This window comes from Mustela lutreola, chromosome 10, assembly GCF_030435805.1.
Source record: "Mustela lutreola isolate mMusLut2 chromosome 10, mMusLut2.pri, whole genome shotgun sequence".
NCBI lineage: Eukaryota > Metazoa > Chordata > Mammalia > Carnivora > Mustelidae > Mustela > Mustela lutreola.
The window spans coordinates 81,823,454-81,837,034 of NC_081299.1; positions in this window are offsets into that span (position 1 = coordinate 81,823,454).

The window sequence follows — 13,581 nt, forward strand, 5'->3', positions numbered from 1 at the left end:
AGGGTCCTGGGATGGAGTCCCACATCGGGCTCTCTGCTCAGCAGGGAACCTGCTTCCTTTCCTCTCTCTCCCTGCCTGCCTTTCTGCCTACTCGTGATCTCTGTCTTTCAAATAAATAAATAAAATCTTAAAAAAATAAATAAACAAATTCTATAAAGACAATATCCCTGCAAATACTAACAATTTGACTCACTTTTTATAATCCACTCCACAATGATCTGATTACCCAATGCCAGTTTCTCCTGGCTCTGGAGAAATTTGAGATGATGATATGATCACAGAGATAAGGTGTATTCACTTTTGTTTAATATTTTATAGTTAACAAAGTGCATTTGGGTACATAAGAAATAGTAGTCCCAGTTGGGGATGAAAAGGAGAAAAAGGAATTAAACAGCATTTATGCATGATTTTTCTCATGAGTCAATGTTTAAGATGTCAGCCTGAAGATGAAGGATGAAAGGTCTTTAAGAGGGGTTGAGCATCATGTTAATCAGAAGGAAGAGATCTCAAAAAAGTGAAAGGACAGTAACCATTTCAAAGAGAAAACAAAATCATTGAGTTCTTCACATCAAGATCAATCATAAATAAAATTCTTTTTCAGGAGACAAAGTTCATTTATACATTTTTTTAAAAGATTTTATTTATTTATTTGCCAGACAGAGATCACAAGCAAGCAGAGAGGCAGTTGAGGGAGAGAGAGGAGGAAGCAGGCTCCCTGCTGAGCAGAGAGCCTGATGTGGGGCTCAATCCCAGAACCCTGGGACCACGACCTGAGCCCAGGGCAGAGGCTTTAACCCACTGAGCCACCCGGGTGCCCCACATTTCTACATTTTAACTCAATCTCCATGGTGGCCATTTCTTCTGCGAGTCCATCAAAGCTGTTTGATTTATATAATAACAACCTCGAAGCTTACACTTCACAATCTTGCCCAGTTAATAAGATTGGATCCTACATGTGACAGAAGTTCCAGAAGGAAGATCCCACTGAAATATCTGTCACCAAACCAAACAGAAAAATCCTGATTTCTTTGGCTTAGGGCTTTGTTTTTCTGTTAAAATGCAAATACCCCTACGGAAGATAACATATTGTTAATCACTTATATTTCATTATTAATGATATTATCAGATCTTTACCTAATAACAAGTATTAATACACAAGTCTTAGAAGTCCACGGCAGAGAATAACTCAGAGAGGTGAAGAATGTGTCACCAAACTGGGGAGGGAAGTTAGGGGCAGCAGAGGAGAGTGGGGAAGTTCTAACAACAGAAAGCTAGTGACACTGAGAACTCATTTCCTTGCTCAGCGTTATGCCTTGAGCTGTCCCTACCTGAAGCTGCAAGTGTAGGAACAGGTATTTCTAACACAATAAACAAGTATGACTAAAATAAACAGTTCTCTGTGCATATTCTCTATTTGACTCAAAACTGAAAACAGGCACTAATTACTGTTATACCTAGAGGTTTGGAGCACTGGGTGAAAATGCAGATTTCCTATCTTGTGGTGTTTACGAGGAATGCTGGGCTCCCCCTGACTCTTTGTTCTTAGTCCCCTCCTATTTTCTACAGCAGATCACTTTATCATCAGATGACAGATTACTGATTAAACCAGTCTTAGAATCAGTTTAGGTCTGAGTCCTCTAGAGACAGAATCTGGCATTTGAAGGGCTCTGGGTTTCATTTGCTCTCTCCCTTCCCCCAATCATTTTAAACAACTCAGAATATAACGTTCTTAGAACAATGCTGCAAATAATTTGAATTATTCACATAACATTATTTTTCTATACTATTTTAATGCTTTTTACAACTCCATTTTTTTTTCTTAATTGTGCATGAAAATAAGAGGACTATTTTCTTCTTTATTTCTCTTCTGACACTGAGAAAATGGTTATGTAATATTTAATATCAAAAATGCCTTACAAAAAATAAAATGCCATTTCAAAGTAACTGCATTAAATTAAATTGCCTGAAGAGTCTGGTAAAGAGGATAAGCACTAGATCTGTAAATCAAGGTGGACCCAGTCCCACTTCTGCCCTCGCTTGGCAAGTCTCACAGCCTATCTAGGTCCCAGTGTCCTCTTCTCTAAGATAAGAGGGCTGGACCCATTAGCACCAGCAAAATTGTTCCATCTTGTCCTCCGACTCAGACCGGTTTGCTAGCTGACCATCTGAACTGCTGTGTTAAGAAGGACTGATTCCCAGTCCTAGCTCTTCCATTGATCCGCAAGATCTGCCAGAAGCAAAGTAGTAGAGGGTAGCAGGGCTTGGCCCAGATTATACTACCCTGGAACTAGATGATCTTAAAATGCTCCTTAGTTTTGGAATTTCTGTTCTCAACTACAGAATAATTTACTTCTGTTGTTTAAAACAAAACAAAACTATATACATGTATAAAACTGAGTATTATCAAGTTGTATTTTAAATAAAACTAAAAATTATTAATAAATTACATATTTAAAAGTAAAACTAGCTGTTAATAGGGTCAGATAAGCTTTATCATTGCCTGGGGCCATAGTGTATTTATATAAAAATTTGTCTTACTATCTGCAAATTCTGCCCCATTATTTTAAACTATTTTGTCAATCCCCAGTGCTTAAAATAAAAAAAGTCATAGATTTCATTTCTCTTTCTTAGTGCTGATGGCACTGTGGTGAAGCATCCAAAAATATATATATTTGTGAGATTTTAGATAGCCTCATGTTTTTTCAGATGAACCATACTTTTCACCTAAAAGTACATGATAATTTTCAGAAATTGTGACAGACAATGTAGAAGTCTCGTTTTATACCAGCATATTCAATATGAAAAGATTATCATCTCGTGGTTGATATTAAATTAGGAAATCCCATGCGATCACACCATATCACAAGTTGGGAATGACTTTATGTTTAAGGGAACTTAATTATTATATTGTCTTTTTTTTTTTTTTTTAAAGGAAAAAAAGCCGTCTCTTCCTTAATCGGCAATATACCCTGTAAATAATGTTGTTCCCTTCACACTGAAAACCATTTAATTCCCCATTATCTCACTTCATTAGCCAAATGTCCTGTTTAGGCAAACTCTGAATATAAAGTACATTATAATGTAGTAGGAAAATAATATTTAGAAACAGCCTTTAACTAAAAAGAAAAACCCAGCAAAACAGAAGTCAGTGCAGATGATATGTATTCATTACATTCCAGGCTATTTCAGGGATCCAGCTCTATTATGGTCAACCTTGAAAATCAACTGGGAGAAATTTCCACATGTTGTACTAAGTTAACAATGAATTCTGGGACAGGAAAAGTAAGAAAAGTTAGAAATTAGTTTTCAGTAAAGATTTTGTATATATGTAAGATCTTGGACCAAACTAGAAGGGCTTCAGGGATCGGGAAAATCCTGGGCACCAGCCCATATCTTCATCCATCACTGCCCTCCCCCCAGCAAAATATCTTTTGAAATGTAAGGAAATATGAACAAGGAATACCTTTAACAGGAAAAATAGTTATAAAGAAGAGCCTGCACTATGTGTCCAAAGATAGAAGGTAATCCCCAAAATGAGGTATGGAAGGGTCCATGGGCCACAGGCAAACATGAACACTTCAAACATATATTAGCCTCCATGGACAAAACCACTTTCTTCACCCTCTCAGATTTCCATTCTCAGTTCACTGCTCACTCACTAGCATCAGGAGTGATAATGGGGCTTACAACAATCAACCCAACAGAAACGACTCCTCATTGTCAAACTCAAGTATTCCCCTTACCTAGGAGCAGAAGTGCAAAGAACTGCTTTCCTCTGGAAGCTCAGAGAATGAGAGACAGCAAATGGTAGGTAGGCTTTCCTGCCTCAGTTACTTCACACTAACTGAAGAAGCTGTTCTAGCTCCTTTTCAGAGATGAAAAAAAGATGACTGAAAAGTACAAACCCACACATACTATGAAACAAACTTTCCATTCTTAGTACTGTAGTAGAAGATACTGTAATCATCATCATAATGCTGCTCCTTCCTTGCTAGGCCTACCTCTAAAGGAGGATTATACCTCTTATCCCAGTGATGTCAGATTTAATCACATCTTCATTGGCCAGTGAGTGAGAAGTGGAAGTGTCAAGTGTCATTTCTGAGTAGAAGGCTTAAAAGCCTTTAAGAGGTCAATTCATTTCTCTTTTTCCCCATTTATGGGCCTGGCAAAGCGTTGTCAGAAAAAAAAAAAAAAGGACATGCAGTTAAATTTCAATTACATAAACACCAAATAGTTTTTTTGTATATGTATATTGTACAGAACACACTTGCACTAAAATAATAAAAAATAAATAAATAAATAAATAAATAATTGTTGTTTATCTGAAATTTTATTTTAACTGGGTATTTTATATTATCATTTGCTGTATTTAACAATCCTTATTCTGGAGGATCCCAGATGGCAGGTGCTCTATTGGCCTGTGTTCTAGAATGAAGAGGAGGTGCACTAAGACCTCAGTGGACTTGCATCCAACCAAAACTGCAGTCAAGTTTTGTGATCTCAAGCCACCTAGAGTTGGAGGTCGCTGTTGCTGAAGTACAGCTTAGAGAAATATGACTGATAAAATCATCATACATTCCTCACTAGGATAGTAATGAAGCCCTTAACTAGGAGAAGCTAGGGAATGCCCCTTTGGCTCTGGTTTGAACCCCTTCTATGCCATTCTTCACATCAGCTTTTATGTCCTCTGCTTATCTGCTCTGGTCCAGGCCAATGCTCTTCCTTGTCGTTTGCTCACTTCTTGTTATCAGAACCCCTTGTTAACGGAAGCTCTCAGTTCTCCTAACTGCAACTACTGGTGAATTTAGTTTCCATGGCACAGAGGTTTTATTCCCCTGGTCATATGCATTTCATCAATTGCATTTCTAATACTTCACTAAGGTTGATCAGTCCCTACTTGCTACTACAAAAACTAGGGTACAAATTCTGGAAATGCTAGAAGTTCATGCAGTCTCTGTAGAAATACTCACTACAAAATGTATCCTGGTTAAGCATTGGTGGTTCCCACTAGTGGTTGATTCCACTAGACAGAGAGCCAGAGACGGGCTTTACTATGTTGAACAGAGCAGATATGATAATTGGCCTCATGGAGTTCACAGTCTAAAGGGTTAGAGAATGCACAGACTTTCCTTGATTTAGGAAAAATAAATAAATATTTTAAGTAAGATTTGGCTATTTTCTCCTCTTTAACCATCATGCCTCCCAATTTACTTATATACTGTCAGATTTATATCTGACATCTCAAAATGTCCCTGTATCTATAGTAACTTCCGGATTAAACTTTCTTACCTTCTGCTAATATGAGCTGTTTAATTTAATTTTAATGCCCATTTCAGTAAAATTTATAATTGGTTCCCCTAGGGAATATACCACATTTTACTCTTTTGTATGTTAATTCAAAAAAAGCATTCTACCAAATGCTCATTTTCAGTGGATGCAGGGCAGGAAGAGGGTACAGTAAGAAACAAAACAAAACAAAACAAAACCGAGAAAACACAGTTTCTACCTTCAAAGAGCTTACACTCCCAGAAAGAATTAAAACCAATACCTCTAAAATAGTTAATTAACTATATATGGCACAAATAGAAAATGTTAAGAATAATGATTAAAATTATAACAGCTACAAGATTTCAGAGAATAAAGAGCCCTCTGTGGGCTCAAGAACTTGAGAAGTGGGAATTATATGTGACCATGAAGGCTAAGTCAGAGTTTCACTGGGCTGCGAGGAAGAGGGCAGGGCCTTGTAGGCAGGGAACATGGCAAAAGAACTTAGGAACAGATCTAGAACACCAGACTCAAGACTTTACATTCTACTAACAATAGGATGCAAATAAACATTTTAAAACAAATAATGATATAGCAAATTTTAATTTGTCTCTTAACAATTATGTTATTTGTGGGCTTTATTTTTTTATATAAGATAGAGTCTATACCACATATTTTAGCATCTGTGTGGGAGTGTGAGGGTGTATGCACAGAGCTATGTGACTGTTTAACCATTCATGGCCCTCATACTGGTTTTTATTTAAAACTACATTTTCCTCCCATGGATCTGCAAAGGCAGAAGGTATTTATGATACATATTTTAATTGCAAGTGACAAAAAAAAACTTGAAAGGAGTACAGAAATAGGAGGATTTATTTGGAGAATAATGACATAACCCATGGAAATCAAGAAAAATCTCACATGGAAAGGTCAATAATATAGCAGGGTTCAGGCACTACCAGAATTACCAAGGAATAGAAGACTATCTCCAGTAACTATACCTTTTTATTCATCTTTCCATTTCTCTTTCTCCTCGTGTAAACCAGCTGGTTCCATGGCATGGCCTAATACTGGCCACTGAAGCAACTCCCAGGTTAATTTACATTTAACATCTGTAATTACAAGAGAGATTGCCAAAACTCTCACCCTAAATTCAAAATTTCACTAAGTAACAAAAGTCAGAAAAAGACAAATACTGTATGATTTCATTGATATGTAGAATCTAAAAAACAAAACAAATGAACAAGCAAACAAAAAGCCAAAACAGACCTATAAATACAGACAACAAATTGATAGTTGCCAGAGGGGAAGTGGGTGGAGGGATGGGCAAAATGGATGAAGAGGAGTGGTAGGTATGGATATGGAGCAGTTATGGAATATCATGGGGATAACAGTTAGAGTACAGGGAATATAGTCAATAGTACTGTAATAGCATCCTATGGTGAAAGATGGTAGAGGCATAACAAAGAGACTTGAATATACTGTTCTCCTGAAACCAATGTAACATTGTGCATCACCTGTATCTCAATAACAAAATAATTAAAAATTTAAAAATTCTGGGGCACCTGGGTGGCTGGCTCACTGAGTTAAGCCTCTGCCTTCAGCTTAGGTCATGATCTCAGGGTCCTGGGATCAAGCCCCACATTGGGCTCTCTGCTCAGCGGGGAGCCTGTTTCCTTATCTCTCTCTGCCTGCCTCTCTGCCTATTTGTGATCTCTTTCTCTGTGTTAAATAAATTTTAAAAATCATTAAAAAATTTAAAATTCTAATTTTCAGGGAACAGGTTCAGTGACCCAGTTAGGACAGGATTCTAACCTATTGAGTTAATCGACTGTGGCACCCAAGGGCAAAGTCATATTGTAATAAATGGTTACTCTCGGTGTGCCTGGGTGGCTCAGTGGGTTAAAGCCTCTGCCTTCTGCTCAGATTGTGATCCCAGGGTCCTGGGATCGAGCCCCGCATCAGGCTCTCTGCTCGGCGGCGAGCCTGCTTTCCTTCCTCTCTCTCTGCCTGCCTCTCTGCCTACCTGAGATCTCTGTCTGTCAAATAAATAAATAGAATCTTTAAAAAAATAAATAAATTAATAAATAAATAAAATAAAATGGCCATTCTCGTAAAAATTGTGGATGGCAAGAGGGGATGTCCCTAGGAAGATTGGAAACAGGCCACACACACAAAAGAAGTGTCTAATTGCAAAACTGACAATTACAACCATCTTCTTACATAACTTTTAACTAAAAGAACACCTATTACACAGGAATGCTAAATCACTACCCAAAACTTAAACCAAACTGAGGTAATTCTATAGATCACTAGAGTCTCAGTCCTGCTACACTACTACATTTAAGGGTCTGGGCACCATCTCTAATATGAAGACGAAAAAGGAAAGCCTGAAGATAGGACACTGCCAGAGAAGTGACTTGTGAATAAAAAATCTCTGAATAAATATTGGTATGGCCAATAGTTTCTGAAAAATGAGAAGGGTCCCCTCAAAATGGCTCTAGCCACATGTTCACTGGTCAGTCTGAGCATGTACCATAAACATCCTTCTAATTGGCAAAGAGCAGATGGTAACACCAGCTACTACTGCACAAGGTTTGCTGCCATTGCAAAATTTGTTGCTGTAATAAACACACATGGGAAAGAACAGTATTGAGATGATCACAAATGGAATTTTAAGATCTTTTCAAACTATCATTAAGATTCATCATTAAACTAGAATTTTGAGAGGATATATCATCTCACGAAACTGAAGTGCAAAATGTCAAGTTCTATATATACCAATTTGCATGTGTATGTACTCTTTAAGCTTTTTAGTTTAGTGCAATATACATTTCAACCAAAACATAAACTCTAAAAGTAAGGGCCTTATCTAAAACTTCTTTAGCTACAAATCCCCTTCCCCCCACCCCACCTCACCACTTCTATGTAGCAATTATGCCTAGAATATTGCCTTGACCCGGGAATTGTTCAATTAATATTTATTGGTTGATTCATGACATAAAACACTGTGGAATCCCCAGATGGTTGTGTGCAAGGTAGGTTGGGTAGTATATGGGAAAAAAGACTAGATGGGGCAAAATCGATTTGGCATGGCTTATTAGTCTACATACATACTCTATAGTGTAAGGGCAATGAATATGAAAAGAAATCACTTTTTTCTTTTTTTTTTTTTAAGATTTTATTTATTTACTTGACAGACAGAGATTACAAGTAGGCAGAGAGGCAGGCAGAGAGAGAGGAGGAAGCAGGCTCCCCATGGAACAGAGAGCCCAATGTGGGGTTTGATCCAAGGACCCTGGGATCATGATCTGAGCCAAAGGCAGAGGCTTTAAACCACTGAGCCACCCAGGTACCCCAAGAAATCACTTTTTTCAAAAATATTATGAAAAAAAGGAATTGATAGCACTTCAAAATTGGAAAACAACATAAGAAATAAAAGGAAGTAAGTAAAGGCCAATGTGAGTTTTTAAACTAGGAAAACCATCTAGTTGAATCTGGGGGGAACTTGGGAAAAGGGTAAGTTTTAGGGAATAAAGAAATATTTAAATGAAAATATCTAATAATATTTTATTGCTTATGGTCATAACATCTTCCAAAAGAAAGCAACACATTGAACATGCCTTGTCCTGAATAGAGGATCAAATCCAGGCAAATTATCATCTGAGATGACAAGCAAAGCCAAAAGTCTTACGTTTAAAAAATCCGAAGCAAATTTTATTTACACTGTCAATATCCTTTAAATTTACACATACAAATGGTATTGGAAAGACTTCTATGTGTAACTCATAATCTACCACAGGAAATAGGCCTACAGAGGGTCTAGGGGAAAAAGTCTAGAATTGGAGTTCAAGGTTTGGATTCTTATCTCTGCCACTAAATAGCTACATGATATTGGTTAAGTTGTACATCCTTGCTAGATTCATTGTCTATCTGTAAAAAAGAGGATGTTTGCATAGATGCTCCTCAGATTTCCTTCCAGTCCTAAAATTCTAAGATTCTATTCTCTATCTGGACTTGTGCACCTGGCTTTTAAGGTCTGCCATTCTGTTTTCACTTAATAGAAGGTTATTGATTCAGTCAACACATAGAGGTATTACAGAACTAGGACTCAATTCTTAAGCAGAATAAACAACTTTGTCAGGGATGGTTTAATAATTATCTTTTTGCCTACAGTAATCCAAAATGGCTATCAATTAGACCTAGCCCATCATGAGTAGAGCAATAGATGATTTTGCAATATATCTTGACATTTTACCTACAATAGTCTATTCTGGTATGACAATTCTATGCCCTATAGGACATTTGGCAATGTCTGAAGATAGTTTTGGTTGTCACAACTGAGAAGGGGTGCCACTAGCATCTTGTAGGGCAGAGGCCAGGGATTCTGCTAAATATCCTACAATACACAGAAGAACAACTCCTCCCCACCTGTGACAAAGAATTATCCACCCCAAAAGGCTGAGCTTAAGAAATCATTTCTTTTTCATCTTTTTTAAGTCCATTAAATTAGCAGAAACCTCTTATAATATAGCCATTTCATGGACATCTTGCTCACGGACTTCTTACATTTCCGACCTTACAAAGTTGAAGGCACACAATCCTGTTTTTCCTAATCTCTGTCAGGAGAGAAGGAATTAAGAAATGGACCTGCAAGATGATTAAATTATATTTGCAAAAGAAGTTTGGTGTCAATAACACAATAGGCTTTTATTTTTTTTATTCTATACTGCATTTTTCACTTTTGATCAGGTTATTTTGGAAAACAGAAACTAAGACTTGTAGAGGAAGCTAATGAATTTATTCAGGAAGCACAATGCAAATTAAGTGGCAGAGTTTTAAAAAATTAACTCTCTTAGACGAAGCTTATAAAAATTGATTAACAAGCTAGTAGTAGTGACTACTTAAAGAACATGCTTCCACATCTTTAAGAAAACTGCTTTAAATTATTATGAAAGCTTACACATATTCTGCATTAATATACATTTAAGTATTTCAGTGTTCTTTTTTCTCCTAATGTTCCACTTTCAGTTTCTTCCCATTTAATTCACAATTATATTACCTGGAAAACAGAAAAAAAGTGTGCAACAACAAACTTCAGCTGAAGTTAAAGCAATCTGTGTTACATGGCTCCATTTTCTCCTTTTTGTTATTATTTATTGGCATTTTGCCTGTGGCAAGACATAGGTTTTAATGTGGACTTCATAATGTTGTGAGCCAATCTAGAGAAGGCATAGTATTTCAAGGGCAACACAAAAGATAAGTATTTCTGAATTTTAATTTTAAGCATTTTAGCATACATGTGCAATGGAGGTTTATTTATTGAATTTGAAAAATTAATTCCTTACAGCCTTGAGTGTATTTTGCTTTGTCTGCCCCTGGGTTTGTACATATTGGTGTTTTCTTTTTTCCTTTTTAATATTTCAACAGGTGAGGTTAGCAAGACGGCTGATGATGCTGTTTTACACCTAGAGGTCTTATGGAACCAGGACTGCATCCATAAGCGGAACAAACAACTTTGGGGGATAGTTTAATAATTGCCTTTGGTAGGACTTGTCTCACATTCATTAAAAAGTCTAGGTGAGGCTGCTTCTTTGATCTTCATTTCTTTTCAGTTGCCAAGCAAACAAACAAAAATTCTTTCCTGAAAGCTGTTTAGCTATCTAACCTAGAATATCTTTGACGAGGGTAGAAGTTACAAATCTCAAATATCTCCACGTTTAGATGTTGGAACTTGGCAGACATTTGTTGGAATGCATGATTAGTCTGCTTTTCTTGATTTGGAAAGCATTTAAAGTAGTCTAGAATTTTAACCTTTATAGAATACCATCATACAACAGTTTTCACTCTTAAAAATATTTTTGTGTTTCTTTCTTTGGTGAATAAAAAATATCATGTTGCCTAATTATCTTTGAAGTAGGAAATTACTAGAGAATAATTAATACAAAATATCATGATTTTTATCATTTAGGAAATGATAAGGGAATACTAAAGCTCTCTGGCTTATAATTACAGATATTTGAACTCATCTATCTTCTTTCCTCATTTAGTTTTATAACTAGATGTGAACTTAGGCTTGTAAAAGTGACAATATATATGAAGCCCACAGAAATGTATCTTGTATAGAAAGTAGAGAGCAAGGATTCACTTTTGCCTGTCAAGGAAATGCCCATAAGAATTGTTCGTAGGCATCTAAACGTGGAGGTAAGTAATAAGCAGGTATTGACTTCTGTTGAGATCAATATCAAGATTTGTTGACCCAAAGAGGTTAAAATTGACTGAAGAGTGGGACAATAAATCTTGTTATTGACTAGAAAGCAGAAGCCAATATATGTATTATTATAAACATTTTTCTTTTACTGTAGATGATAGGGGTGGAGTCATTTTTAAGACCTCAAATGCATATAGCCACAGGTTGTTTATACCGTAGTGGTGGCCCACATAGGCTCCTTGGCTTACTAAAAATGTGTCTACTCATATGACATCAGTAACATTCTTAGATCATTGTTTGTGGTGTCAACCATTCTTCTCCCTGTACTTCAGTTACTTTCATCCTGATTAACTTCAAATTAAAATGTGGAAGGCCCAGTTGTCTGATGAAACTTTGTGTGAAGGGAAAAAAGCAGGAAAAAACACTCACTTCATTTTTTTTTTTTTCTCTAGAGTGTAGTTCAGGTGTTCTCCTGATCTCTGATTGCTGCTTCTAGTGTGTGTGTCTGCGCGCACACATGCACACACACATGTGTTTTTGTGGACACCTGCACATGTTCTGTGTGCCCATTTAACATTCTTATATTTTCAGGTATATTTCCTTCCAAGGTGCTTGTTGCTAAGATGACTCTGCTCTTCAAATGAGATATTATATTTTCCAGATAATCTTAAAAGCATGTCAAGATAAGGACACTTTTTAAAAAGTATATTTAAAATTAAGTTTTCTGAAACCACAAGATATATGCAAGCAGGGTGTTACCAGGTCATTTTGAGTTTTTTATTCACACTAACCACCCAATAACACATAAGCTAAAAAGAGAGTTTATTTTACCATAGTTGAGAGAAGTGGAAATGGAAAACAATTTTCCATTGTTCCAAATAGCTCTCATGTTGATAAGAAATCAAACTCTGCACATCCAAGCTGAACAGAGCGTGCTGGGTTACACTAAGTCTCTGTTTGTCTTGTAGCTTTGCCTGAACTGAGGTCTGTACACATGGATCATGAATGCATGAAATCCTGGAGGAATATTCGGCCAGGACATTGATGTTTCAGACTACTAACCCAAAATTCTCTCATGCGAATGAATCCATCCTCATACCTCTGTCTGCAGCCTCAAGGTAGTAACAAAGTAAAAACCCATGAAGTTTCTTTCCTTTCTAACCAGTTCCCAAAAGATGGTACTTCATAAGGAATATTCAAATCCATAAATGCTCTGTAATCTGCAAGTTAGGAATGAAACATGAGAGATGCCTTCAATGTCTCACACTACAGGATGCCTCCAATTCCTCAATACACCCCATTGTGCCTCACGGCTGGAGAAAGCTCTGCACAACCCATTTCCTCCTTTAACTGTGAATTTCTTCGCTTCTATGGGTTTAGATTTTAATGGTTGAATTACATTTACATCTACTTGTGCATTTGCCATCAGCAGCCAAGTTCCTGCCTAAAGCCTTTACTAACTTTGAGAACAAGTTTCTCATAAACGGCCTCATTTAGTTTATCTATACAAATTCACGTAAGAGTTCTTAACTCCTAGGAAGCTCTGTGACACTCTCTATATTAAATGGCAGATCTTCCTAGCTATCTATTGGTTTTAAGAACTTTAAAATGAGTCATAGCTCAAGACTAATCAGTAATTATACTGAAATGATTCCAGAGCCACTGGAAATGTGGCAAAATGTTGGTTAGCCAGAGATAATGATCAATTAAATTAAGTCTTAGAACTCGTGGTCTTTAGTGAGAAGGAAATAGTTCTACAATGAGAATACATCCAAATGGTACTGAAGAGTCATCTAATATATAATAGTATATTGATAATACTATAGAAACACATCCACATTCATACACCAAAATGTCTGCATTTCACCATAAATATGAGAAAGCACAGCATGAGACAAGCGTGTAGTTAGGGCATGGCTCTGAGTTACCACCCCACAAAAAATTACGTTTTTCAGGGCACCTGGGTGATTTAGTCAGTTAAGCATCCAACTCTTCGTTTTGGCTCAGGTCATGATCTCATGGGTTGTGGGATGGAGCCCCATGTCAGGCTCCCGGCTCAGTGGGGATTTTGCTTGAATATTCTCTCCCTCTGCCTCACACCTCTC